Raw genomic sequence first — 26341 nt, forward strand, 5'->3', positions numbered from 1 at the left:
TTGGAGAGTGTTTTTCGAAAACATATTGATTCAGAAAACGGGATATAATGGACAAGCTTAAAACCAATACAAAACAAGCTGGGGGGAAATGATCTTGGTAGTAATTGTGGGTGAAAATCAAATCAAACAGCAACTCATCTGGAAAATACCTCGTCCTTTCTGAAATTGATATAAGCTGCAGGGTGAAAATTCTTTTCTGCATTGTTAGCCATGAGTATAAAAGTTTATTTCTGGTTTTAATGAGTAGTATTGTAGAAATGTAATGGAAAATAATTTTACTAGATTCCCTGAGGAATAGCCTTAGCCCAATTACATAGGAAGTCCCAGCCATTTTAGTATAATGCGCATGCATAGATACGAGTATTTCCAGTTTAAATAAAATGTAATGGAATTTGAATTATCAAAGGTAATGAGAGCACAGGAGAAGATCAGGAGTCATGAAGTATTATTGAGATACTCTTAGCTTATGGTGATGGGTGTTCTAAAATGAGGTTCTACAGGTTAGTCTCAAAGGGACTGGCATTTTTAAAAACAAAGTTGCTGGGATTTGGAAGTGGATGGTGGTGTATAGGAAAGAGATTGTGGTGTAAATAGCAATTTCCTTAGTTCACATATTAACCAGGTTTCATGCAAAATATCTTCTATTAAACTGTGGTGTTGGCACATTTTGAATTTAGCAATTATGGATTAGTAACTTAATGTTTAAGACCAAAACATAAAAGGCCAGTTCTGTCTTTTAGGGAAATTTGTGCCTTTCACACACACAGTTAGTGGCTCTTGGGTGAGTCTTGGTGGAAGAGCTTACAAGTATTTTGTTTTTCTCTTGAGTGTGATATTCATGAGTTATATTTTTTTCAAAAATTATTTAATGATCGCACATTCTGAACTAAGCACTGTTCCTGATATTGAGGACACAGAGGTGAATGAGGTAAGATTCATATCTTATCTTCAAGTTGTCCAGAGCCTAAGGAAGACTGACATGCTAAGTATAATGTAATGGTATAAGTGATCTTATGTAGAAGATGTCAAGGGGCATAAAAGATTGGCTCTTTCGTTTGTGCCAGGGTCTTGTACTAAGGCTTGGAGTTCTGGGAGCTGAATCTTTAACGGTAAGTAGTGATTCACCAAATGGAGAAGAGACGAGCATTCCAGCATTCCAGAGATGAGAAAGCACAGGAAATGCAAGTATACCCATCAAGAGAGCTTGCGGTATACATGAAATGATAAGTGGTTCAAAGGACCTAGAGTTTAGAGTGCCTGTGGGACTGCTTTTAGGAGTGAGACAAAAGCAAGAGGCTGGAGAATCATGTGGAGCTTGGGTGCTGAACAGCCAGTGTGACTCACTGAAACATCTCTTGGCAATGTAGATATTGGTGAGGGGCTCTAGGCAAATGATCCCATTTTTTGTTTTATAGAAGTTAAGTTTATCAGCAGCATAGAGGATAGCTGAAGAGAGTAGAGCAGGGAAGAGGGGATAAATTTAAAAAAGATTAAGTATTGGTGAAGAGAAGGAGGAAATGAGGGATGACTAACAGGTTCTTTGTTTTTGTTTTGCAGATTTTACTGTGAGCTTCTGTTTGAAAAGTGTGGTTCAGCTGTAACTTGTATTTTTCAGCATGGTAATAGTGTATGGAAATACAAAAGACAGCTTAGAAAAGAACCTTGTCAAAACCTGTCCTTGGACTTGCCCCTGAATACTCCCTTCCAGTGGGGGTGCATGTTTAGAATGTCCAACAAACACTTAGATTGCATCCAGCACCATCCCCATTGCTGAAACCACCTGTAGCATGTCTGTCAAGCATGGTGATCAAGGTGTCTCTACTGCTCAGAGAGAGCAGAACTCTCCCTCTCCCATATCACCATCGCCAACCATCTCAGCTCAGTAGGTAAGGAGAAATGTGATGTACACCACATAAGAGAGATGGGTTAGAAGGAGTGGGTGAATCAGTGGCTCTTTCAACATCATTTTGTCTTTAACTCTGTTATTTATAACACACTAATTGGGGGAAGTATTGCTTCTTATAGAAAGGGATCCAATTTCTTTATGTGGAAACTCTGTTTAACGTGGGTAAGCATTCACAACTACTTATCTGAAATCTCTGGGACCAGAAGAGACTAGGAATTAAGTGGTTTTTTCTTCTTATTATGTTATATTATGTAATACCATGTGCTATGTTATTAATATAGTCAGTAGGTTCTGAGGCAGCATCCATTATCAAAGGCATTACTATCTCTGTGGAGAAACATATGAATATCCAGGCTGAGTGGTATAAACAAAAACGATGAATAGCCTCCTCTCAATTAAGGTCAGGCTGTAATGCCAAAATTTGACCCAAACTTATTTAAAATCTCAGTGTTTAGAGCTTTGGGGGATTTAGGAATTACAGGAAAAGGATTGTGGACCTGTATTTCACTCCCTTACCTGGTTTGCCTGACTAGTGGAACAGAAAGGTGTCAAAATCAATTCGATATCTGAAACTCCTTTCAGATAGAAATTTTGATGGAGATATTAGAACTACATATCTGTTCAGAAAGTCTCATTAACCAATGCCAGAAGTTTAAAGGTGCAAATATGCTGGAACCAGGTGTGAATTCTGTGACTATAATCTTACCCCACAAGTTACAACTAGTTGCATACATGGGTATTTTGCTGTGTAATCAAATTTTCTGAAACATTCTGGGTCAGAGGAATAATTATGGATAATTCATCTAAGCCCCTGGATGAAATTGTCATAAAAGCTAAAGGGAGATCAATATTTATGTAAGAAACAATTCAATGGGAAGAAAAGAGCAATCGGTATTGAAGAGATACAAATAACAGTAATAAATGATAAGAATGGAAATATTGGTGTGAAATAAATTGATGAATCGAATAGGAGTAAATCAAGGACCTCATTAACCACTCTTATTACTTTGGCTTCTAACACATCTCAGTGCATGTGTATATGTGCCTATAAACGTGTGTGTGTGCATGCACAATTTTCCCAATTGCTGTACATCAGGATTGCTAGTTATTAAATTAACTCAATGCTTTTGAACTTCAGATTCCAGAGAGAGAATGATAAACAATATTCAGAATGAACCCAAGTTTTCCTGAAATACAGTGTATTCTGACTGCTTGCATTAATTCTTTTCATGCATATGTAGACTTTTGAATCTACTAATTTCAGGTTTTTCTTCTTTTTTTAATGAATGTGTGCACTGGGAACAAAATAGATGCCCACTAGATTATTTCATAAAATGACATCCAATTGTCTCATTTTTTTATTAGTCTTGCCTTAAAAACATTTCTGTTGAGTACTCTATTCAGATAGATTCCAGTAGGATATGCTTTAACATAAATCTCTAATACTTAGGGGTCCCCCCACCGCTATAATGCATTCGAAAGTAATACAGAGAAGGTTGAAATATAGTATCTCCCTTCAGAATACTCATGTGATTATATCACTCCCCTCTCACAGCCTGGTGTCTATGTTCAGCACACATTGGTTAAAAGGAAACTGAGTTTTGTGTAATTTTAAAATATTCTTATCTCTAGATATTCCTAGAGATAGGCTGAACTGCAGAAAAGCTTTCACATTCCTCTTTCTCTGCAATATTGAATGTATAACAAACAAAATCAAGATTTCCTTTTCATTTTTGGTTCAGTCCCCATGATGAATTTAAACCTGGTGATTCTACTTGTTTGTCTGATTATCTAAGTCCGCTGTAGAACAGAAACCAAACTCATGGAGCTGTGGCAGATGAAAGGGCAAAAGGGAGTTGTTTCCAGAGCTTTCCAGAGAAAGCATCTCCTGGAGAAGGGAGTCTTCCTTCTCTGTCCATATGCTTGAAATAGCTACATTATCAGACATTTGCTTTATTGATGATGCAGATGGCACTAAGGAACAAGGGGACAGAATCCACTTCTTTAAGGAGTGTGGCTACCAATTTCTGTTTCCTGGAAGGTAGGTACAATACAAGAAATGACAGGAATAATTAAGATATAGAGCATAAATTCAAATACTGCATAATGCAGTCATTCCCTATTGTTCAGCTAGCTGTGGCTCATTCCCTGTTGCTGCTCTCATTTCCCCATTTTACTCACTACCATCTTTTTCCACGTTTGCACCTCCAGAATTATCAGTGCTCTCCTTTGTAACTGAAAGAAGTTTCAGGTATTTGCCAACTCTCTTTTTACTTGAAGCAAAACTGAGTAAAGTTATTAAGACTAATGATGGCCTATAGTTAGACCTTTTGTCCTGGATTTTTGATGATATTTTGCATATATTTTGTGCATATATGTAGCATACTACTAAATAATCACCATACTATTTCTTTTTTTGCTAGAGGGGTGTTTTTCAGACATATCTATTTTAATACAGCTAAATCCTATTATTTAAAATATTTGGAAGTAAAGGACACAGTCATTAATCTATATGGGGATTAATAAATATATGGTTCATTATTTATTATCACTCATAAAATGGAAAGTTTAGAAAACCTGTAGATAACCCCTAGTATATTTTTTGTTCTTTTTGCTTTCTTTTCTGCCAAGCCAACATCAAAGTTTTTATTTTACTTCTCCTATATTCCCAGGGCCAGAATCAAATTTGGTATGAATTTACCAAAAGAAAATATTATGATTTGTGCCTATGAGGATAAGAACCACAAAGTTTTCCAGAACAGGCTTTGCATGCAGGAGATACTTAATAAATGGAAGAGATAGCAATACATTCACCAATGGAACTCAGATATTTTGACTCTGGAAAATTATTTTATGTGATTTCATTGCCCAGATGTTTTCAGGTATTGTAACTGAATCCATACCATGTTTCTTCATTTCCTCTGTGCAGTGATAACTGAAAATGGAATGGCTGGATTATATGCAGACTCAATAGCAACAATGTCTACGGTGAGGCATAGGAATTCTTTTCTGAGATGTACACATTCTTCTTTTCCTGTGGCTGCCTGAGTTCTACATCAATATATCTAATATTTGTCACCTGTGAGAGTTAATACAGAGCTCGATAAATATGTACTGATTTGCACACATCAGCTAGAGCTACAATTAGGTCCCAAGATACATTTAGAACAGTTGTTCACAAACCTTAATGGACATAAGAATAACCTGGTTTACTTACTAAAAATGCCCCTTAGGCCACACCTAGGCACAAATTAGGACCCATGGCGGAAATTCTGATTCACTGGGTGCAGCCACCTAAACATTTTCATTTTAATAGACATCTCCAGGTAATTCTAATGTAATTCTAATAACTGGCTTGCCCCTGGATAATACTCTGTGAAACACTGCTTTAGAGCTCATGTGCTACAAATAATCATTTGTTTCTTTATCTTTTCAAAAGACTTTTTCATATTTGTATTTGAATGTCTATGCACATATGTGTATATAAGAAATAGAAACACATGCCTACACAATGGAGGTATGAGAGAGCTCTGCACTAAAACAAATAAAGCACCTTTATGCAAATGGGCATGTGGCTACATCCACGTCTAAATTGTTATATATGTTTTTTGTTTTTTAAATGAAAGACTATTCACCCTACACTAGGGATTTTTAAACTACTGATACCATTTTTAGAAAGTAGACAGCAGTAGTCAGTGCCCACAAAAAAGAGATACTGTATTGGTTTTGCTTTCCTTGGGGGACAAGCACTCCATTTTTCTCCTCTTTGCTTGGGGATGGACAATAATTTCCTTTGTGATTTAATAAAAACTGCCCTCAAATCAAAGCGTTAGAGGATGTAATCATGCATTTCACTTGATTCACTCATTAGTTTTTCACCTGAGAGCCTCAGGTTCTGTAATTCCCAAGGTAGAAGAGCGGGGTTTCTTTCTGCCTCTTCCCTCCTCCCTCAGCCCAGAAAGCTTAGAGTTTTATCAGCTCAGTCTGACTCAAAAGGAAGGTTTCCTGTAAGATGTATTGCAAGATTATCTTTCTAGTTTTGATGTGTCCCTTAACCCATATTTCCCTTTTCCTACTCCCTTCTCTGACTACTCCATTTTTTATCGACCACTGTCACTACAGATGCTGTATTTGAAAGAAATACAGAAAGATAAAAACAAAAGATCCTGTAAATTCAACAATAGATAATTCTTTTCTCATAATCAGTAGTTTATACAACACAGAGTCCGTTACTGTGCAGATATTTCCTTCTTTTTATCATGAGTGTATATTTGCTCACGTCTAGCTGTGAGATATGAAGTACCAGGGAGTTTTCTCAGGACTTTCTAAACAGATGACGCAAACTCCCACTGAAATAAATAAAATAAAATAAAAATCTTCAGAGGTACAAACCAAAGGAGAATTGTTGTGAAATAAATCAAAGGAGAATTCAAAGTGGGGGGAAAGCAAGCCTATTAATTAATTAATGACACGTTTTTCCTAATTTTCAACATTGATGTTAAAATTCAAAGATTCTTCACAAGAGACAGTGCTACTATTATATGATTTCTGTTTCCAGAGGTAGCAACAAGCTGAGAAAAGACGGGAAAGAGAGACAGTTATTGAACAATAGAATTTTTTTTTTTTTATCACAAGGTGAATATATAACATTTTTTTCTTAAATTCAGGGGCTCTCTTTGTAGTTATAAGGGCTTTGCATCCTAGAGAGGCTGCAAGATTTCCCACAGTAGTTACACTGCAGTGAGAATAAACTTGTACATTAAATTTCTCCTGTATTTTATTTTACTAATGATACTTGTTCATGGATTCCTGGTTTTGGGGTATCTATTATCCTGTTTTTGGTCTCGAGATAAAGTGCCTGAAACCAAGCATTTTTTTAGGAGCAAGAGAGTAATCTAATGGCAATTAATAATGCTATTTTGTGATTAAACTAGATTGTTTTCCAGGAAGCTTAAAAAGTCCAGTCACATTTTATTTTTTTTATTTTGTTTTTTAATTTATTGGGGTGACAATTGTTAGTAAAATAACATAGATTTCAGGTGTAAAATTATGTATTACATCATCTATAAATCCCATTGTGTGTTCATCACCCAGAGTCAGTTCTTCCATCACCATATATTCGATCCCCCTTACCCGCATCTCCCACCCCCCACACCCCTTACCCTCTGGTAACCACTAAACTATTGTCTGTGTCTACAAGTTTTTGTTTCTCATTTGTTTGTCTTGTTCTTTTGCTGTTTTTGGTTTATATACCACATATCAGTGAAATTACATGGTTCTCTGCTTTTTCGGTCTGACTTATTTCGCTCAGCATTACACTCTCAAGATCCATCCATGTTGTCACAAATGTTCCTATATCATCTTTTCTTACCGCCGAATAGTATTCCATTGTGTATATATACCACAACTTCTTTATCCATTCATCTCTGGAAGGACATTTTGGTTGTTTCCATGTCTTGGCCACTGTAAACAAAGCTGCAATGAACATTGGAGCACACATGTCTTTATGTATAAATGTTTTCAGATTTTTTGGGCAGATACCCAGGAGAGGGATTGCTGGGTCATATGGTAATTCTATTTGAAATTTTTTGAGGAACCTCCACACTGCCTTCCATAACTGCTGCACCAGTCTGCATTCCCACCAACAGTGTATGAGGGTTCCTTTTTCTCCACAGCCTCTCCAACACTTGTTACTATTTGTCTTGTTGATGATAGCCATTCTGACTGGGGTGAGGTGATATCTCATTGTGGTTTTGATTTGCATTTATCTGATGATTAGTGATGTTGAGCATTTTTTCATATGTCTATTTGCCATTTGTATGTCCTCTTTGGAGAAATGTCTCTTCAGGTCCTGTGCCCATTTTTCAGTTGGGTTGTTTGTTTTTTTGTTGTTGAGTTTCAGGAGTTCCTTGTATATTTTGGATATTAGCTCCATATCAGAGGCACTGTTTGCAAAAATCTTCTCCCATTCAGTTGGTTGCCTCCTTATTTTGTTGATGGTTTCTTTTGCTGTGCAGAAGTTTTTAAATTTCATATAGTCCCATTCGTTTATTTTAGCTTTTACTTCCATTGCCTTTGGAGTCAAATTCATAAAATGCTCTTGGAACCCAAGGTCCATAAGTTTAGTACCTATGTTTTCTTCTATGCAGTTTATTGTGTCAGGTCTTATGAGCCATTTTGAATTAATTTTGGTAAATGGTGACAAATAGCAGTCCAGTTTCATTCTTTTGCACACGGCTATCCAGTTCTCCCAGCACCATGTATTGAAGAGGCTGTATTTCCTCCATTGTATGTTTTCAGCTTCTTTGTCAAAAATTATCTATCCATATTTATGTGGTTTTATTTCTGGGTTCTCAATTCTATTCCATTGGTCTACGTGTCTGTGTTTCTGCCAATACCATGCTGTTTTGATTATTGTAGCCCTGTAGTACAAGCTAAAGTCAGGAAGTGTGATACCTCCATTATTGTTCTTGTTTCTTAAGACTGCTTTGGCTATTCAGGTTCCAAACAAATCTGATTATTTTTTGTTCTATTTCTTTAAAAAATGCCATTGGGATTTTGATGGGGATTGCATTAAATCTGTATATCGCTTTGGGTAATATGGCCATTTTAACTATGTTGATTCTTCCAATCCATGAGCACGGAATGTCTTTCCATTTCTTTGTGTCTTCTTCAATTTCTTTCAAAAATGTCTTATAGTTTTCAGCATATAGGTCTTTCATATCCTTGGTTAAGCTTATTCCTAGGTATTTTATTCTTTTTGCTACAATTGCAGAAGGAATTGTTTTTGTATTTCTTTTTCTGAGATTTCAGTGTTAGTATATAGGAATGTAATGGACTTTTGTACGTTGATTTCGTAGCCAGCAACTTTACTGTATTCGTTGATTGTTTCTAATAGCTTTTTGGTGGAGTCTTTAGGGTTTTCTATATATAGCATCACGTCATCTGCAAAGAGTGACAATTTAACTTCTTCATTCCCAATTTGGATGCCTTTTATTTCTTTCTCTTGCCTGATTGCTCTGGGAAGGACTTCCAACACTATGTTGAAAAGTGGAGGTGATGGGGGACAGTCCTCTCGTGTTCCTGAGCATAGAGCAAAGGGCTTCACTTTTCCACCATTAAATATGCGATTAGCTGAGGGTTTGTCATATATGGCCTTTATTATATTAAAGTACTTTCCTTCTATACCTATTTAAGTAAGAGTTTTAATCAAAAATGGATTTTGTATCTTGTCAAATGTTTTTTTCTGCATCAATTGATATAATCATATGATTTTTGTCCTTTATTTTGTTTATGTGATGTATCACATTGATGGATTTGCGGATGTTGAGCCATCGTTGTGCCCCAGGAATGAACCCCACTTGGTCATGATTAATAATCTTTTTAATGCATTGTTGTATTTGATTTGCTAGAATATTGTTTGGGATTTTTCATCTGTATTCATCAGAGATATTGGTCTGTAGTTTTCTTTTTTTGTGTTGTCCTTACCAGGTTTTGTTACCAGGGTAATGTTGGCCTCATAAAATGAGTTAGGGAGTACTGTCTCTTCTTCAATTTTTTGGAAGAGTTTGAGCAGGATTGATATTAGATCCTCTCTGAAGGTTTGGTAGAATTCACTAGTGAAGCCATCTGGTCCCGGACTTTTGCTTTTGGAAAGGTTTTGGATGACTGAATTTCATTACTGGTCTGTTTAGGTCGATCTGTTTAGATTTTCCAGTTCTTCATGGTTCAGCCTTGGAAGGCTATATGTTTCTAAGAAATTGTCCATTTCTTCTAGGTTATTGAATTTGGTGGCATATAATCCTTCATAGTATTCTTGGGTGAGCCTTTGTGTTTCTATGGTGTCCGTGATAACTTCCCCTTTTTCATTTCTGATTTTGTTAATTAGTGTCTTCTCTCTTTTTATCTTAGTGAGTCTAGCCAAGGGTTTGTTAGTTTTGTTATTCTTTTCAAAGAACCAGCTCTTTGTCACATTAATTTTTTCTATTGTCTTTTTGTTCTCTGTTTCATTTAGTTCTGCTCTGATTTTTGTTATTTCCTTTTTCTGCTGACCTTGGGTTTCATTTGTTCTTCTTTTTCTAGTTCTTTAAGGTGTAACATGAGGTTATTTATTTGGGAGTTTCCTTGTTTCTTGAGATAGGCCTCTAATGATCTAAATTTCCCTCTTAAAACTGCTTTCGCTGCATCCCAATAATTTTGGTAGGATGTAGTTTCATTGTCATTTGTTTCTATGTATCTTTTGATCTCTCCTCTAATTTCTTCTTTGACCCAGTCATTCTTTAAAAGTATGTTGTTTAATCTCCACGGATTTGTGTTTTTTCCTGCTTTCTTTTTGCAGTTGATATCCAATTTCAAAGCCTTGTGATCAGAGAATATGCTTGGTATGATTTCAATTTTCTCAAATTTGCTGAGGCTGATTTTGTGTCCCAATATATGGTCTGTCATTGAGAATGTTCCATGTACACTAGAAAAAATGTATAGCCTGATGCTTTAGGATGAAGTGCTCTATATATGTCAATTATGTCCATTTCATCTAATGAGTCATTTAGGGCTGGTATTTCGTTATTTATTTTCTATTTGGATGATTTATCCATAGTTGTCAATGATGTATTTAAGTCCCCTAGTATAATTGTGTTTTGGTCAATTTCTCCCTTTAGTTCTGTTAGTAGTTGCTTGGTATATTTCAGTGCTCCCTCATTGGGGGCATAAATATTGATGATTGTTATATCTTCTTGTTGTATAGTCCCCTTTACCATTATGAAATGTCCATCTTTGTCTCTTGTTACATTTTTCACCCTGAAGGCTGTTTCATCTGATATCATTATGGCTACACCTGATTTTCTCTGGATACTATTTGCTAGGAGTGTCAATTTCCACCCTTCACTTTGAGTCTATGCTTGTCCTTGTAACTGAGATGTGTCTCTTGGAGACAGCATATGTTTGCATTTAGTTTTTTGATCCAGTCTGCTACTCTGTGCCTTTTTATTGGTGAGTTCAGTCCATTTACATTTAGGGTGATTATTGATATGTGAGGATTTCCTGTCATTCTATCTTTAGTTTTCTGGTAAGGCTGTGTCTCCTTTGTTTCTTTGCCCTTTTGTTGTTGTCTTTCATTTCTGTGTGGTGGTATTCTATGATGTTTCCCTCTGTTTCTTTTTTTATTACAGTATATATTTCAGTTCTGGATTTTTTTTTAGTGTTTAACCTTAAGTTTATGTAAAAGAAAGTTTGATATTTAGAGTATTTCATTTTCTTCAGCATGCTTACTTTCTCCATTCCTGTATTCCGGTTCAGGCCTTTACTCTCCCCCTTTTTATGTTTTGGTTGCCACAAATTGTCCCTGTTGACGGTGGTTGAATAACCTCCTTTAGTATTTCTTGTAGTGCAGGTCGTGTATTAGAAAATTCCCTCAGCTTCTGTATGTCTAGAATGGTCTTTATTCCTCCTTCATATCTAAAGGATATCTTTGCTGGATATATTATGCTTGGCTCATAGTTTCTCTCTTTCAATAGTTTGAATACTTGGTTCCACTCCCTCCTGGCTTGTAGAGTTTCTGTTGAAAAATCTGATGATAATCTAATGGGCTTTCCTTTGTAGGTTTGTTGAAGTTCCAAAGCTCTTCCTGCACCAGATTTAGAGCCCGTGTGTTTCAGCAGTTCTGTTTACTCCTGCAAGGATATGCTAGATAGGTGGGGCCAGGGCTGGGGTGAGTTGTGAGAGGTGGCCCAGAGCAATGGCAGCGACCACCACCACAGCTGGTCCTATTTCCACAATCCCCTCCCCTTTTCCGGAAATAGTTGCTCTGTGTATCTGTGTCTGCGGTCCACAGTTCTCAGAACAGCAAATATTCTGTTCTTTTGATCTGACACTGTTATTGTTCCGCTTCTAGCGCTAGACAGGTGGGGGCGGGGCCAGCTCTGGGAGGGTAGGGAGTGGGTGGCTTGTCTCAGTGCCTAAGGCTTCCATTCTCTGCTCGGCAGTGAGGGCTTAAACCACCATTTTCAGCCTTCTTGCCTCAGTCTTAGCTCTGAGGTTTCTGCTGTGAGTGTTGTGTTGAGCCGTGTTATATGCTGTCCCCTCAGTGGGCCATAAACGGAGCCCTAGCAGTCCGAGTTCTTCCCTCTCCTGCAGCTGCGGTAGTTCTTGGATGCAGCGAGCTTTGAGCACTGAACTAGGTCAGCGTCCTGCGCCCGTGTTTCTCCATCTCAGCACTTCTCCCTTCCCTCCTCCCCCGCTCACGGGATTCGCCCACCTTTAGGTGAATTCAGTAGTGGGCTTCTTCGTCTTGCCTGTCTGCTGTGCAGGGAGTCCTTTGTGGAGTTATATTGTTCGATTAGTTGTAAATTCCAGGAGAGATTTACAGAGGCTCGCCTCTCGCGGCCAATTTATGATGTCTTGTCACATTTTTATTTTACTAAAACTCATGTCTTTAATAAGCTAGCTACCCTTCTATGTCGACTTAATCATTCTCAATACATTTTCCCATAATTCTATGTAAAACTCAAATAATTTAGTAAGGTAGTTATTAACATCGCCATTATAGATTTGAGGGGACAAAGATACTGAGAACTGGAGGGTAGAAAAACCTTTTGCTCTATTCTGTTATGTTCAGTTATAGTGTGCTGCAGTTTAAACTGACAAAAGATGGATTAACAGAATGAAAAACACTTTATTTACACATGAAACTCACACATAGAACTCAGTGATGAGGAATTCAGAAGGGTGCTTAGATCTTGGGAGTATATACCATTTTAAGAGGTACTTTTTAACGAAGTAGAAAGGTACTTATAGGAAACAAAAAAAATTGGCAGGATAAATGAATTTTTAAGAAAACAAACAGGAGATATGAAAGTTTTTGATGTTTGTTCATACAGGTATGAGTGGCCCTTCCATCTCCTTCCAGGCATAAAACGCCCCTGGAGGAAAAATTTGGGGGAGGTTTGTTTCACATTCTCCTTTCTGGGAGTAGATCTGCTCTGAAGAAGAATTCTTGACAGCCTTACTTCTCAGAGGTTGCTGCTTTTAATCAGATAGGGAAAGCTCCGAGAACCCTGCAAGTCTCCCTTCCTTCTTTCCTTCCTTCCTCCCTTCCTTCTTACCTTCCACATTTTTCGTCTTTTGCATTTGTTGAATTTTTAATGTCCTCATCTTAAAATAATCTGTATGCCAAAGTGACATATTTTGTGGTGGCATTCTGATCACCTTCAGAAATAAAGTGCTTTGTTTGAGATTAAAAATTAATTTATAATGAAATAAAACACCAGTAAGTCTACTGACTTCCAGTCTAAAACTCTTTCTGTATCACAAACAGCAAATAAAAATGAGGTAAAGGGAGGGGAGAAGGCTGTAAATGGCAGAAATTTTACTAGCATAGGAATAAACAAGAAAACATTCTCCTAAGAATAAAATTGCAGACAATTTCCTAATTTCATGAATGTATTTCTGAAAATTTGTTTTAATATTGATGATTCAGAATTGTAAAATAAATGTTCATGTTGTGAGGTAGTGTTCTTTTCCCAGAGAGCCATAGCATATTTACAAAGTTGCAATTATGAAATATATCCTTTGATTCCAAGCAGCCAGACAGTAAAGAGAAAACTTTCAAATGTTTTAGAAACTATAATCTTGGTCTTCCAATGATTCTCTTACTGGACATGGAACATATAGAAAGTTTGTGTCAGAAAAATTGAAAGATGGTTCCCATGTTGAAAACTCTCTCCCAAGAGCCTTACTTTCCTGAAACACATGAGTGGGTTCATTTTAAAATCTTTTCAGGGTGTACCATAAGCCTCCTCACAGATAAACAAGTCTGTCTTTGGATCTGCCCCTTTCCCACACCCCATATTACCTACAGGGAAACTGAGAACAATGAAGACTTCAGGGAGGATGGACCAGCAGAGGCATCTGCTGGTGCTGGGGCTGAGCTGGGTAGGCAAGCTTATGAAGCCGAGTTATCCACCAGCTTCTACAAGAATGACACTCTTGACCAAGGCCATGATACGTGAGCATTCACATTGCAAACACTCTTCCCTATGGTTACCTCAGTAGTGTAAGCCAAAAAGGAATACCATACTGTAGGTAGATATCATCACTGATCAGCTGGTAAATAAAGACCCAATTTGATACAGAAAGGATGGATTAGGGATGTTGCTTATTCTACTATCTACTGGGCTCCAGCCAATTCCTGTCTTTGCTGTTAGCCATTACTTTTATGTAGAATGCTCTTCTCCCAGATATCCCCATGGATAATTAAATCATCTCTATCAGTTCTGTATTCAGCTATTACCTTCTCAGTGAAGCCTACCTGAGCACTCTATTTAGAATTCTAATTGCCACTCAGCTACCTCAAGACTTGTAGTTCTCCATATCTTCATCTACTTTTTCTTTTCCATACTAACCACCATGTAGCATACTATATGTATTTATTTTTCAAATACGTTTTTCTTAATGTTTGTATCTCCCTAGGAAATAAGCTAAATGAGAAGAGGAATTGTTGCCTTTCACTCTTCACTGCTGCATTCTAAGTACCTTAAGTGCTCAATAAATATTTTATTGACTGAATCAATCAATGAAACAAGAAGTTGTAAATTTGACAGTTGTATAAAAATCAAATTTTTGAAAGACTAAGACCACCTGTATATAATATACAATAATAATTGATGTTTCTAATGATAATTCTAAAAGCATATGAATGCTTAATAGGTTTTGAAAGGTTGTTGGGTTTTTTTTCATAAAATGTTTCACATTTTTAAAATTGGCATTTCAATATATCTGGAAAAATAAGTTCATATTATATCGGAATATATCCTTTGACAATGATATTGACTGATAAAAACACTGACAATGTGATACAATGGAATATGAATTGAAATTGAAGACAAAATTGCATTCAAAGTTGTATTCTATTACTTTATAGATAAGTAACCTCAGACAAATCTTCCTTTCTTTTTTTATTGTTTCTGCCTCCCTTCCTTTTTCTTCCTGATCTCTTTCATTTCTAAAAATCTTTATAGTTACTTACAAAAATAAACAGAATTCAATAAGATTATTGAATTATATCAATTAGGTAGACAGATAAATCAGTACAATATGTTTTTAAAAGAGCAGTGAAAAAATAAAGTTAGGGTAGTTAAGCAAAACAAAAGAGAAAGCCACTGTACAGAAAGGCAGGTCTTATAGGTCTATTCTGATAAAGATGGAACATCACAAAATGAGATTTGAGTTCCCCAAAACTGGACGCATGATCAGAGATGCAATGTACATTGGCTAAAAGCAGACCCAACACTAACATTTGTGGATTTCAGTGCAAAACTACACATGGAATCCCATACATGTCCAAATATTTAACGTTTACATCAATCCAGCATTTTAAATAAATTATGCCCTTCTAATTTGACAAAAATACTTCCAAAATCACAAAATGGAAAAATTTTAAATGCTACATCTAGACATACGTAAATACAGCGCTCAGTCCTCTCTAAGGTTTAATGACGGCACTTGCTTACAGACATCAGTGTCTCAGGAAAGGAAAATCCAGATTAGAGAGAGATTTTTATTCTAAGTCTTTAAAAGGACATCCTGAATGACACTGTCTTTTGACTTCCAAACGAATCATTCAAATTGCTAAGAGATTCAGATTAAAGCAGATGGGAGGAAGGGCCTAGGAATCTGTGGTTTTAAACATCATCAAAGATGATTCTGATAAATTGCTGACACAGTAGTGGATGACCTCCTCCAAGATATTCTTTATTATACATTCAATAGTTACTTTAATATAGCCATTTTTCTCATTCAGAAATTAGGTGTAATCATGCTACCTTTTATGTGGTAGGGCTTTAACTATGTTCACAAAAGAGGTGTATGCAACAAAAGACAGTTGAATCTGTGTATCCAAAGCATATGAATCTCACTGGATTTTAGGATATAGATTATTTATGCTTCACCTTTTCGCTCAGTGATTAATGCAAATTAGTTTTAGACTCCTGTTTACATCTCCTGCTTACAGAAAAGGTTTCTTCTTTTGAAAAGGTGAACTAGAACAGAAAAATTCTAACTTAAAAACACCGTTTATATGTAGCTCATTAATGAATTACTGTTTAATCCTAGTTAATCGCTCCTAAACCCTTTCTACACAAATAACTTCATAATTTAATTTGATTTAAATATGTACAATAAAAATGTTTTTATTATAAGTCTCATTGATATTTACTGTAGAAACTTAGATGATACAGATAACCAAAAAGAAGAGAGGACATATTATTAATAATTTCATTTTTCAGATATAATCACTAATATATTTAGATAAATCATTCCACGTCCTTTTCTGTGAAATATGTATTACATAGATATGTTTTTTAAAAGAATCATAACATACATATTTTTTGAAAATGTTTTTCGCTTAATAGTACATAAAGCCATCTTTCTATTATGTATTCATGTACGAGTATATGGTTTTCTTGATCATTTTTAATGGCTACATGATAATCAACTATATAGATGATCTAAAATGTATTCAACTAATACCAAATTATTGGATGCATAGATTCTTTCTTTTACAAACAATGTTAGTTGAACCTCTGTGTACACACATTTGCCCATTTGTCTAATTATTTTCTTAGGCTAAACAGCAAGAGAAATTGCTGCTACAAGTTTCTAATTGTTTTCAAAAAGGCATGCTTATTTAAACCTGAAAGGTATAACGGACACTGACAATTGTCTTTTGTCTGATAAGCAACAAATGGTATGTCATTGTTTGAGCTGCATTTTTTTAATGACTAGGAAGCAGTATTTTCTTAATTTATAAATAATTCCTAAAATTTTTCTTTTTTGGATTAACTCGTATCTTCTATTCATTAAAATTTGTTTTGTTTTTTTTTTTAATTCCTAAGATAATTTTATATGTTAAAATGCCTAACTTTTTTGGTAAATGGAAAACTCTAGGTAGAATTTAAGTATCAGGAGCCCAAGCAATATGTGGCCTAAAGGATTCTTTTTCAGTTGTCGTGCGGGAGACCCTGCTCACTGCACCATTTGTCGTGCGGGAGACCCTGCTCGCTCCACCATTTGTCGGGCGGGGCGGCCTGGGGGGTCTCTGGTCCCGCTCCCCACATAAGAACGCAGGATATGGTGAGGCCAAAAAGGAACACCCACGGAGCCATAGGTAGGGGAGTCATACCACTATGGTCTCACTGGAGGCTGGGCCCACGAGACGCGCAACCTGCCATCAGCCTTTCCGCCTTCCGACTGACGACTCTCCTCCACTCTCCTCGACTCTGCTTGACTCCTCGGCAATCCTCGGCAATCCTCGGCTCTTCTCCGTAGCTGCAGCAGTTATACCGCGGCGGCCAATCGGCTAACCGGCCACAGCCGATGGCCATCCACCACCCAAGCCAGCACCCTTCCACATGAGGCTGAGAGCCTGTAAACTACTTTCTGGGGCTCTGTCCCCACACTCCACCCCTACAGGGTCTCGCCTCACAATCTACGCCACAAGTGTCTTCCGCGACGGTCCCTATGCCGTATTAGCCTACTGACACCTACGGACGAAAAGAAACGGTAGTCTTAGGAACCAACAATGGCAAATCCCTTCCATCTGGGAGGATACATGCCAGCTTTTTGTCCTGGGAAAGGAGGGTCCCTGCCACTGGCACCTTTCCTGGTTTGTGGTACCAGCCCTTTATGGCAGTACTTGGGGTCCCTTGCATAGTTTCAACATATAACAGAACAGGGGACCCCATAATAGGCCATAGTGAGAGCACATAGTTTCCTCACAAAATCATCCCTGTATCGGGACCTCTGTATACTACAGTCACTTGCAGTGGCCACTCAGCCACCACCCCTGGCATCACTTGTAAATCATGAGTCAAATCGGCCCCCCATGGTGCTATCAGACCCAACCACCGACAGTGGGAGCTTTTGACCTGCCAGGGCCAAGTCCATTGCTGCCGTTCCCCTGCTTTCAAGCATGTGGGTGCTGGCAGCAAAATGTTCCCATTTCTGCCGTAGCCTGGTTTTAACAGAGTCTCCCATTAAATCATGAATTGAAGGCACTGCAGCGTGCAAGGGTGGCGTCACCTAATTTAACTCCCTATAGTCCACAGTCATTCGCCAGGTCCCATCTGGCTTCTTGACAGGCCATACTGGGGACTTCAAGGGACTGTGCGTTGGCCTCACAATATGTGCCTTTTCCAATTCCAATATTGTACGACCAATCTCCTTCGGTCCTCCTGGCAGGTGGTACTGTCCCACTGTAACCAGGCACCAGGGCTGTGGCAACACTTGAGGAGGGTGGTGAGCATGCCCGCGTGTCACCGCTTTCACCACCCGGATCCGGAGATGGAACTCTCCTACCGACGTCTGTAAGCTGAGGCCATGTAGCACGTCCACCCCTAGAATATACTCCGGAACGGGGGAGACATAAACCTTGTAGGTACGAGGAGGAAGCCTTCCTATACCCAGTGGTAAGGAAATGGCTTTCACAGTCACAGTTTTTCCCCCGTAGCCATCAATGCAGACTGCTGGTCCAGGGAACAGTTCTGGGTTCCCATAAACGAGACTGCAGTCGGCGCCAATGTCAACTAGAGCCAAAACCCTCTGTACATTCGAAGGGGACCAATGTATGGACAGTTCCACGTGGGGCCTCCGGTCCCTGCTCACCCCTCTGACTGGGTACCTTGGTCCCACCCCTAATCAAGCTGCAAGGGGTCGGCCTCAAGTGGCTGCATGAAGTCCTGGAGGGACACAGGTCGTGCTTTGCCAGACTCCTCCTTTATGCTTCTCCGGAATTGTTGTTCTGGACGCAACTGTTTCCAAAGTTCAAGCAGGAGTGCATTGGGTTATCGGTCTATTTTCTTCCTATCAACCCCTGCTGCCACGAGATCACGCCACATCTGTGCGCGTGTTACTCTCTGAGGCCCGCGACCTCGCCCCTTTACCTTTGGTTTGGGCTTCCAGGTCTCAACTGTGCGGACCTCCTGTCTTAACTTCCTTCGCCTCCGGCTTTCAACATCCCCTAGGGTGGCCATGGCAGTTGTAACTTCATGGATCTGTCGCCCTACATACGGTGTAAGAATAGCAACCAAGGATCCAAAAGCACTCGCAGGTGCAGTATCCAAAACCAGATCTCTCATGCTGGCAGTGAAAAGCTCGTCATCTGGGCCCTGCATGTTGAGGTTAAAAATAGCATGTCTCATACCCATTTCACGGATTATTTGCGTAAGTTCTGTATATGACTGCCATTGACTCACAGTGTCTGGCAGCTCGCCAGCCTGTTTCCATATGGTGCATACCGCAGCAGTGAGCCACGCCATTAGAGAATGGTTGCCCTGGTTATTGGCCAACCTATGGCAGTTTTGTAACCTTTGTCGCAGGGACGGATGCACTGTCATGAAGGCTAGCTTTTCCATCTCGCCTGGGGAGCAGAGAATGCTGTCTGCTCCCTCATCCCATAAACGTAATAGCCAAGACGAGACTGGCTCTCCAGGGCGCTGTCTGTACCGCCTCCCCAGCTCCTGCAACTCAGTGGGAGTGTATGGGGTGTAGGTAGTGAACTCGGTCACAGCTGGGTTGCCTGCAGCAACGCCCCCGGGGCCCAAAGGTTGCTCATGTTTTACCCTTTGCATCAAGATTGGCCGGGATTGGGGGTTGGGAGCTACATTGTGTCCACTTGCTTCCTCCGCCTCTGCCTCAGAGTCTCCACCTTGGGGACCCTGTTCTAACAGGCGGACCTGGGCTTCCAGCGCTTCCAACCGAGACACCTGGTCCGGCACCTGGGCCATTTCATTAAGCCCATTTTCCGTGTTGAGACTCAAGGCCGTGAGGAACATCCAGCCCACGCGGCTGGCTGTAGCCTTCTCCTCCTCTGGCAACCGCTCAGCCAGAGCCTGCAGGGCCCTCTCCACACTGGCCAGAGAGCCATCCATGTCCTCCCACCTTTCCTTGGGGGTCCAACTCTTGAGAACAGTGGCCACCGGACACCATACACTGTGTGGGGGCCACACGTTCTCCTGCCCAGAGTCAGATGCCATTCCTACCTGGTCGGAATCTTGCTCACCGTGCCAGGTGTCTGAGTGGGTGGAGGCCTCCTTGTAAGATGTCCACCACCCTCGGAGCTTAAGGCCACAGCAGATCAACAAAAGGAGGACAACGCCTTCCATGGCCAAGAGGGTGATGTGCCAGCTGGAGGTTTGAGTCTCCCAGGCAGACTGTGCCTCCTGTTCCCGGTGTCGCTCCTCATGGGCCTCCCGAAGCTGGGCTCTCACACGCACAAACCGCTCCGCCATGCTTCGGTAGATTGTGGCCGGCACCGTACCCTGCTCGCTGCGCCATTTGCCGTGAGGGAGACCCTGCTCGCTGCGCCATTTGTCGTGCAGGGCGGCCTGCGGGGTCTCAGCTCCCGCTTCCCACACAAGAACGCAGGATAAGGTGAGTCCAAAAAGGAACACCCACGGAGCCATAGGTAGGGGAGTCATACCACTATGGTCTCACTGGAGGCTGGGCACACCAGACGCGCGACCTGCCATCAGCCTTTCCGCCAACCTACCGACGACTGGCCTCCACTCTCCTCGACTCCTCAGCTCCTCGGCAATCCTCGGCAATCCTCCGTAGCCGCAGCAGTTATACCGGCGGCCAATCAGCTAACCGGCCACAGCCCACGGCCATCCACCACCCGAGCCAGCACCCTTCCACGTGAGGCCGAGAGCCTGTAAACTACTTTCTGAGGCTCTGTCCCCACACAGTTAATTGATGTCCCCAAACTCCACAATTGTGTACCTGGTCACCCAAACCTTTGGGACACCCACTTCTCCTTGAATAACAGGACCCACTTATGCAGCATTTAACTTGGTGGTCTTTTATCTGGATCCTGCCTGCATTTCCCACTGAGATTAGAGTCTAAAATGAGCTCCCTGCTGACCAGTTTACAGAAAAAAGTTTATATCACAACAAAATTTATGTTGTATGGGTGTGGGGACAGAGCCCTAGAGTGCAGTTTCCAGGCTGCTATGATTGTGCCGTCTGTGCCCAGGACAGCCCCCAAAGGTGGAGGCTCCCCTGGGAGACACAGCAGATTACGCGAGGGAGGGTGCCCCTCACTCTCTGGCAAGTGGGTTACATTGGACCCCTGCCTAAGGCCCACAATGCGATATATGCATTTACAGCAGTGGACACTGCTACAGGGTTGATGTTTGCTTGGGCCTGTCCGGCTGCGGATCAGTGGCATACAGTGGTCGCTCGTACATGGCTGTGCGCCCTCTATGGGTGCCCCCAAGTCATTGAAAGTGACTGGGGTATCCATTTTTCAGGGCAAGAAGTACAGCGTTGGGCTGCCAGGACAGACGTACAGTGGTTGTTTCATTCCCTGTTTAACCCACAAGCAGCTGGCATGATTAAATGCTATAATGGCCTTTTGAAGCAAGGTCTCTGGGTGTCAAAACACCCTCCCACGATGCGTGACTGGGCCTCGCATCTAACTGGATGTCCTGAGAATCTGGAATGAGAGACCACGGAAGGGAGGGCCCGCACCAGTAGAAGCTCTGCTACATCGAACGGCCGCTCCCATTCAATTACAAGTTACCACCAGTGAGACTCTGTTAAAGCCAGGCTATGGCAGAAATGGGAACATTTTGCTGCCAGCACCCACATGCTTGAAAGCAGGGGAACGGCAGCAATGGACTTGGCCCTAGTGGGTCAAAAACCCCCACTGTCGATGGTTGGGCCTGATAGCCCCATGGGGGGCCGGTTTGACTCATGATTTGCAAGTGATGCCAGGGGTGGTGGCTGAGTGGCCATTGCAAGTGACTGTAGTATACGGAGGTCCCGATACATGGATGATTTTGTGGGGAACCTATGTGCTCTCACTATGGCCTATCATGGGGTCCCCTGTTCTGTTACATGTTGAAACTATGCAAGGGACCCCAAGCACTGCCATAAAGTTCTGGTACCACAAACCGGGAAAGGTGCCAGTGGCAGCGACCCTCCTTTCCCAGGACAAAAAGCTAGCGTGTACCCTCCCAGATGAAGGGATTTGCCATTGTTGTTTCCTAAGACTACTGTTTCTTTTCGTCCATAGGTGCCTGTAGGCTAATATGGCACAGGGACCCTCACGGAGGACACTTGTCATGTAGATTGTGAGGTGAGACCCTGTAGGGGTGGAGTGTGGGGACAGAGCCCCAGAAAGCAGTTTCCAGGTTCTCGGCCTCACGTGGAGGGGTGCTGGCTCGGGTAGTAGATGGCCATTGGCTGTAGCTAACTGGCCGTCAGCTGTAACCAGTTAGCCAATTGGCCACTGATATAACTGCTGTGGCTGCTCCGGGGAGGGGGAGTCAGTCGGTTGGCAGGCAGAAAAGCGGACAGCAGGTCCCATGTCGTGTGAATCCAGCCTCCAGTGAGACTATAGTGGTATGACTTCCCTACCTATGGCTCCGTGGGTGTTTCTTTTTGGCCTAGCCATATCCTGTGTTCTTGTGTGGGGAGCGGGGTGCTGAGACCCTGCAGGTGGTCCCACACGACAATGGGTATAGATCTTTTTTTTTCAATTAAAGTTTATTGGAGTGACAATTGTTAGTAAAGTTACATAGATTTCATGTGTAAAATTATGTATTACATTATCTATAAATCACGTTTTGTGTTTACCACCCAGAGTCAGTTCTCCCTCCATCACCATATAGTTGATCCCCTTTACCCTCATCTACCACCCCCCTCTCCCCTTACCCTCTGGTAACCAATAAACTATTGTCTGTGTCTATGAGTTTTTGTTTCTCATTTGTTTGTCTTGTTCTTTTGTTGTTTTTGGTTTATATACCACATATCAGTGAAATCATGTGGTTCTCTGCTTTTCCTGTCTGACTTATTTCGCTTAGCGTTATAATTCCAAGATCCATCCATGTGATTAATTGGCATGTTAAACCTGAGTCCATTTGACCAATGCTGAAAAATTTATTTGTTCTGATTGGTAAAGGACTGCCAGAACAGTCACATCTCCTGGGTGTGCGTCCAAGGCTCTATGTTCCTACTGCATGAGTTGACCAGACAAATTTGACAGGACCAATTTCTCAGGCGTAATCCAATCTGACACAGACTCCGAGATTAAATTTCCAGATAAGAAAGTTCAGATTGACTTTAAACTAGACATTTTAATGTAGTAGATATTAATAGAATATGTAATTGAAACTTTATTTACTATTTCTGTTTGATGATTTACATTTAATTTTAATTCAAATATATTAATTAACCTTCCTGAGCCTTAGTTTCCTCATCTGTAATATGAGGATGATAAAATTTAACTGATAGGGCATTTTGTAATATTGTGTTACATTATGTATTTAAAATATTTAAAAACTGCGCCTAACTTATACTTTTTTTCAGTAAATGGAAGCTGTCTCCAATGAATTTAAGGATCCAATTTCAAGATCTAAGATAAAATATAGAGTGACTGATGGATTTTTAGAGCTTTCTCTGATGCCTTTAATAGAGATAGGAGGTTAGGCTGCATATCAAAATTTCTTAAATATTTCTTCCATCTCTTTTCATTACAAAAACTTTCTGTATGGCTTTGTTAAAGAAAATAGCTCTCCATATCACCCTGTGGCTTGACTAGGGTTACAGGTAAAGAGCAAAACCTTGCTGTGTAATCCCTACAAGTGCTCTGCCATATTCAATTGGTCGTGAACAAAGTAACGTTCACGGCATCACCCGAATAAACAAGAGGGTTTTAGAAAGAGTCTTTCCACTTCAATCTAGCTTTCTTCTGAGAGTTCTGTGCAAGCATATATAAGATTGTCATGAGACTAAATAAAGATGAATACACACTGCACATGCAAATAAGTGTAAAAGTATAAACTTGCACATTTGAGGAGGTATAAAATGTTGGACTAACAATGTAATATTGTCACATTTTAAATGAATGGTTTTCCATAGAATATTTCATTGAAACTTGTAGTTATGGCTACCTAGAATTTAGAAAATTCATCTTTAATCAATTATTTTTGTGTTATTTAGTTCAGCCATTTTTGTGTTTTCCTCTTTCTTCCACATTTGACATTCCCATAGATTATTCATCTAGTGGTGGTTCTGCTGACTCAGCACCACCCTCAACAGTCCTGGCTGTCAATCACTGACACTTAAAAAAAAAAAGCTGACTTAGTAGAAGATAAAAATGCTTCCTTAGAGGGTTAGATCTCACTAGAGTATGAGGGTGGGGATTGAAATCAGTTAGAAAATGTGCACAAACTAAGATGGAAATAATGAAAATTAAATGAGTCATAGAAAAAGAAAACCTGCAATGTTAAGGGAAGGAAAATTAAGAGATGAAGCATAATTGTTGAAAAGGAGAGAAATAAAATAGAAAAAACTAGGATAATGAAAGAAACAAACAAACCAAAAAAACAACAAGAAAGAAGAAATCCTATTGGCAATGTTGTAATGTGAACAAGGGATCTATAAGGTTTTGGGGGGTAAAACTAACATTTATGAGGCTTTTTGTTTGTTTGTTTTCTGTGTTGGAATAAAGCCATTGGGATACTTTGCTAAATCAAAATAGCATCCAAAGGTTCTAACCTGTTCAATCAATAGAAAACGAGTTTTCCATAAAACAGGTTTTCTGTTGATTGGTTACATCATTGTCATTAAGGAATAAGCAGGGTGTTTACTCAATGTGCATCAACGTACATTCACAATAGTTTCATTTTTGTAGTGGACACGCTTGGCCCTTGGGTGAAAATGGAGCCATGAAATGTCTCATTCCCATTTGTTTCAATAAGTTCCAGAGAAAGACCATTGTCCAGTAAAGCCCAACAATCTTGTTAGTGCTTAAGAGTGCACAATAGTAATTGTAGTATAGAATAAATCTTGTTTCCAATTTGCTCCAGGATAATTCACACTAGGTGCAACAATAATCCCTGCCCTTTGTCTCTGGCTTTCAACCCAGAAGGTATGAATAATTTTACAATAACTCACTGGATGGCATGTCCAGGCTCAGTGTAAAAAGTCTTTCACATTTCTGTCTGTGAGTGTGTTTGTCTATGCTTCTTGGTAATTGATACCACATAGTAGAGGGGGAAAAAATAACAATGGATAACATAGATGTTTTGTAACATAACAATTATTAGTGATTTTTGTAGAAAAAGAAGTAATACCATATACATGACGTTTATCATTTATTTAAGCATAATGCACAGTCATGCGGAGGTTTCTTTGTAGCATCACTTATTTAGTAAGAGTACGAGGTGAAACGAAAATAAAGAAGTATATTATATAAAGCTTGATATATTCATGCTCAGATGCTACATGCTTTGCCTTAAAATGACAGTTTATAATACATTGTATATTCCTTTTTAAACTGGAAAATTCTCTGCTCTAGGATTACTTTAAATGGACTGAACCAGTTGCCAATGTCTCCTGCTGTGGGGCTTAGTCTCAAATGCTATTGAATGTATTGCATGAAGCTATTGCATAGAGCTGGCAGAAAATATTTATTTACAAATTTAATAGTATATTGTATGTACCAAAACATTCATTATTTGCAAACGGTTGGAGGAAAAAATGTCTCCTAAGCAGTTTTCTACCATGATTTTAGATCCTAACTGCATTGTGTAACGCTGCAGTATCTTTATGAAATTCGGCATTGTTATGCCTGTTGCTTACACCAACTCCAATGTTTTCATTTGTAATCCTTAGAAAATGCTAGTAAAATAGTCCCAATAGCAAATAATTTAGATACTTTTTGTCAGTTATTTTTTAAGTGTTTTATTTCACCAAAAAGTTGATTAGGATCTTCAAGTAACTGAGATTCCTCATGAATTTAAGTGGAGTCACTAAGCACAGAGCAGGTGGCCACCACTCCAGAGGGTCCAGTATGCAGGCAGCAGCAGAGATGGAATCATTCACAACCTACTAAAGCCTCAGTTGCAGCCCTTACATACATGGACCCCTAACAAAGATTGGGAGTGTGGTCCTAGTAATGTCTAAAATTTACAAAAAGTAAGGTTTTTTTGGTATCCTTCTTCATTAAAAGGGTTCCCTAAATTGTATAAACTCTAAACCTTATAAGATGTGTATCTTATACCTATAGGCACAAGTCAGATTTTCTTCTCTCTGTTCCAGGGAAGGTAGTAGTTTGCTTATATGGGTTTGTATTAGTCAAAGTCCTTCAGAGAAACAGAACCAATAGCATACGTAAAAGGAGATTTATTATGAGGAATTGGCTCACATGGTTATGGAGGCTTAGAAGCCCCATGATCTACCATCTACAACTGGGGACCCAGGAAAGCTGGTGGTATAAATCCAGTGTGAGTGTGAAGACCTGAGATCCAGGGGAACCGATGGTGTGAATCCTAGTGCAAAGGTAGGAGAAGACTTGTGAGCCAGCTCAGACAGACAGATAGGAACAGCATGAATCCTCTCTTCTACTTTTTGTTCTGTTCAGACCCTCGAGAAACT

The sequence above is a fragment of the Rhinolophus sinicus genome, linkage group LG14, assembly GCF_036562045.2.
Source record: "Rhinolophus sinicus isolate RSC01 linkage group LG14, ASM3656204v1, whole genome shotgun sequence".
Taxonomy (NCBI): domain Eukaryota; kingdom Metazoa; phylum Chordata; class Mammalia; order Chiroptera; family Rhinolophidae; genus Rhinolophus; species Rhinolophus sinicus.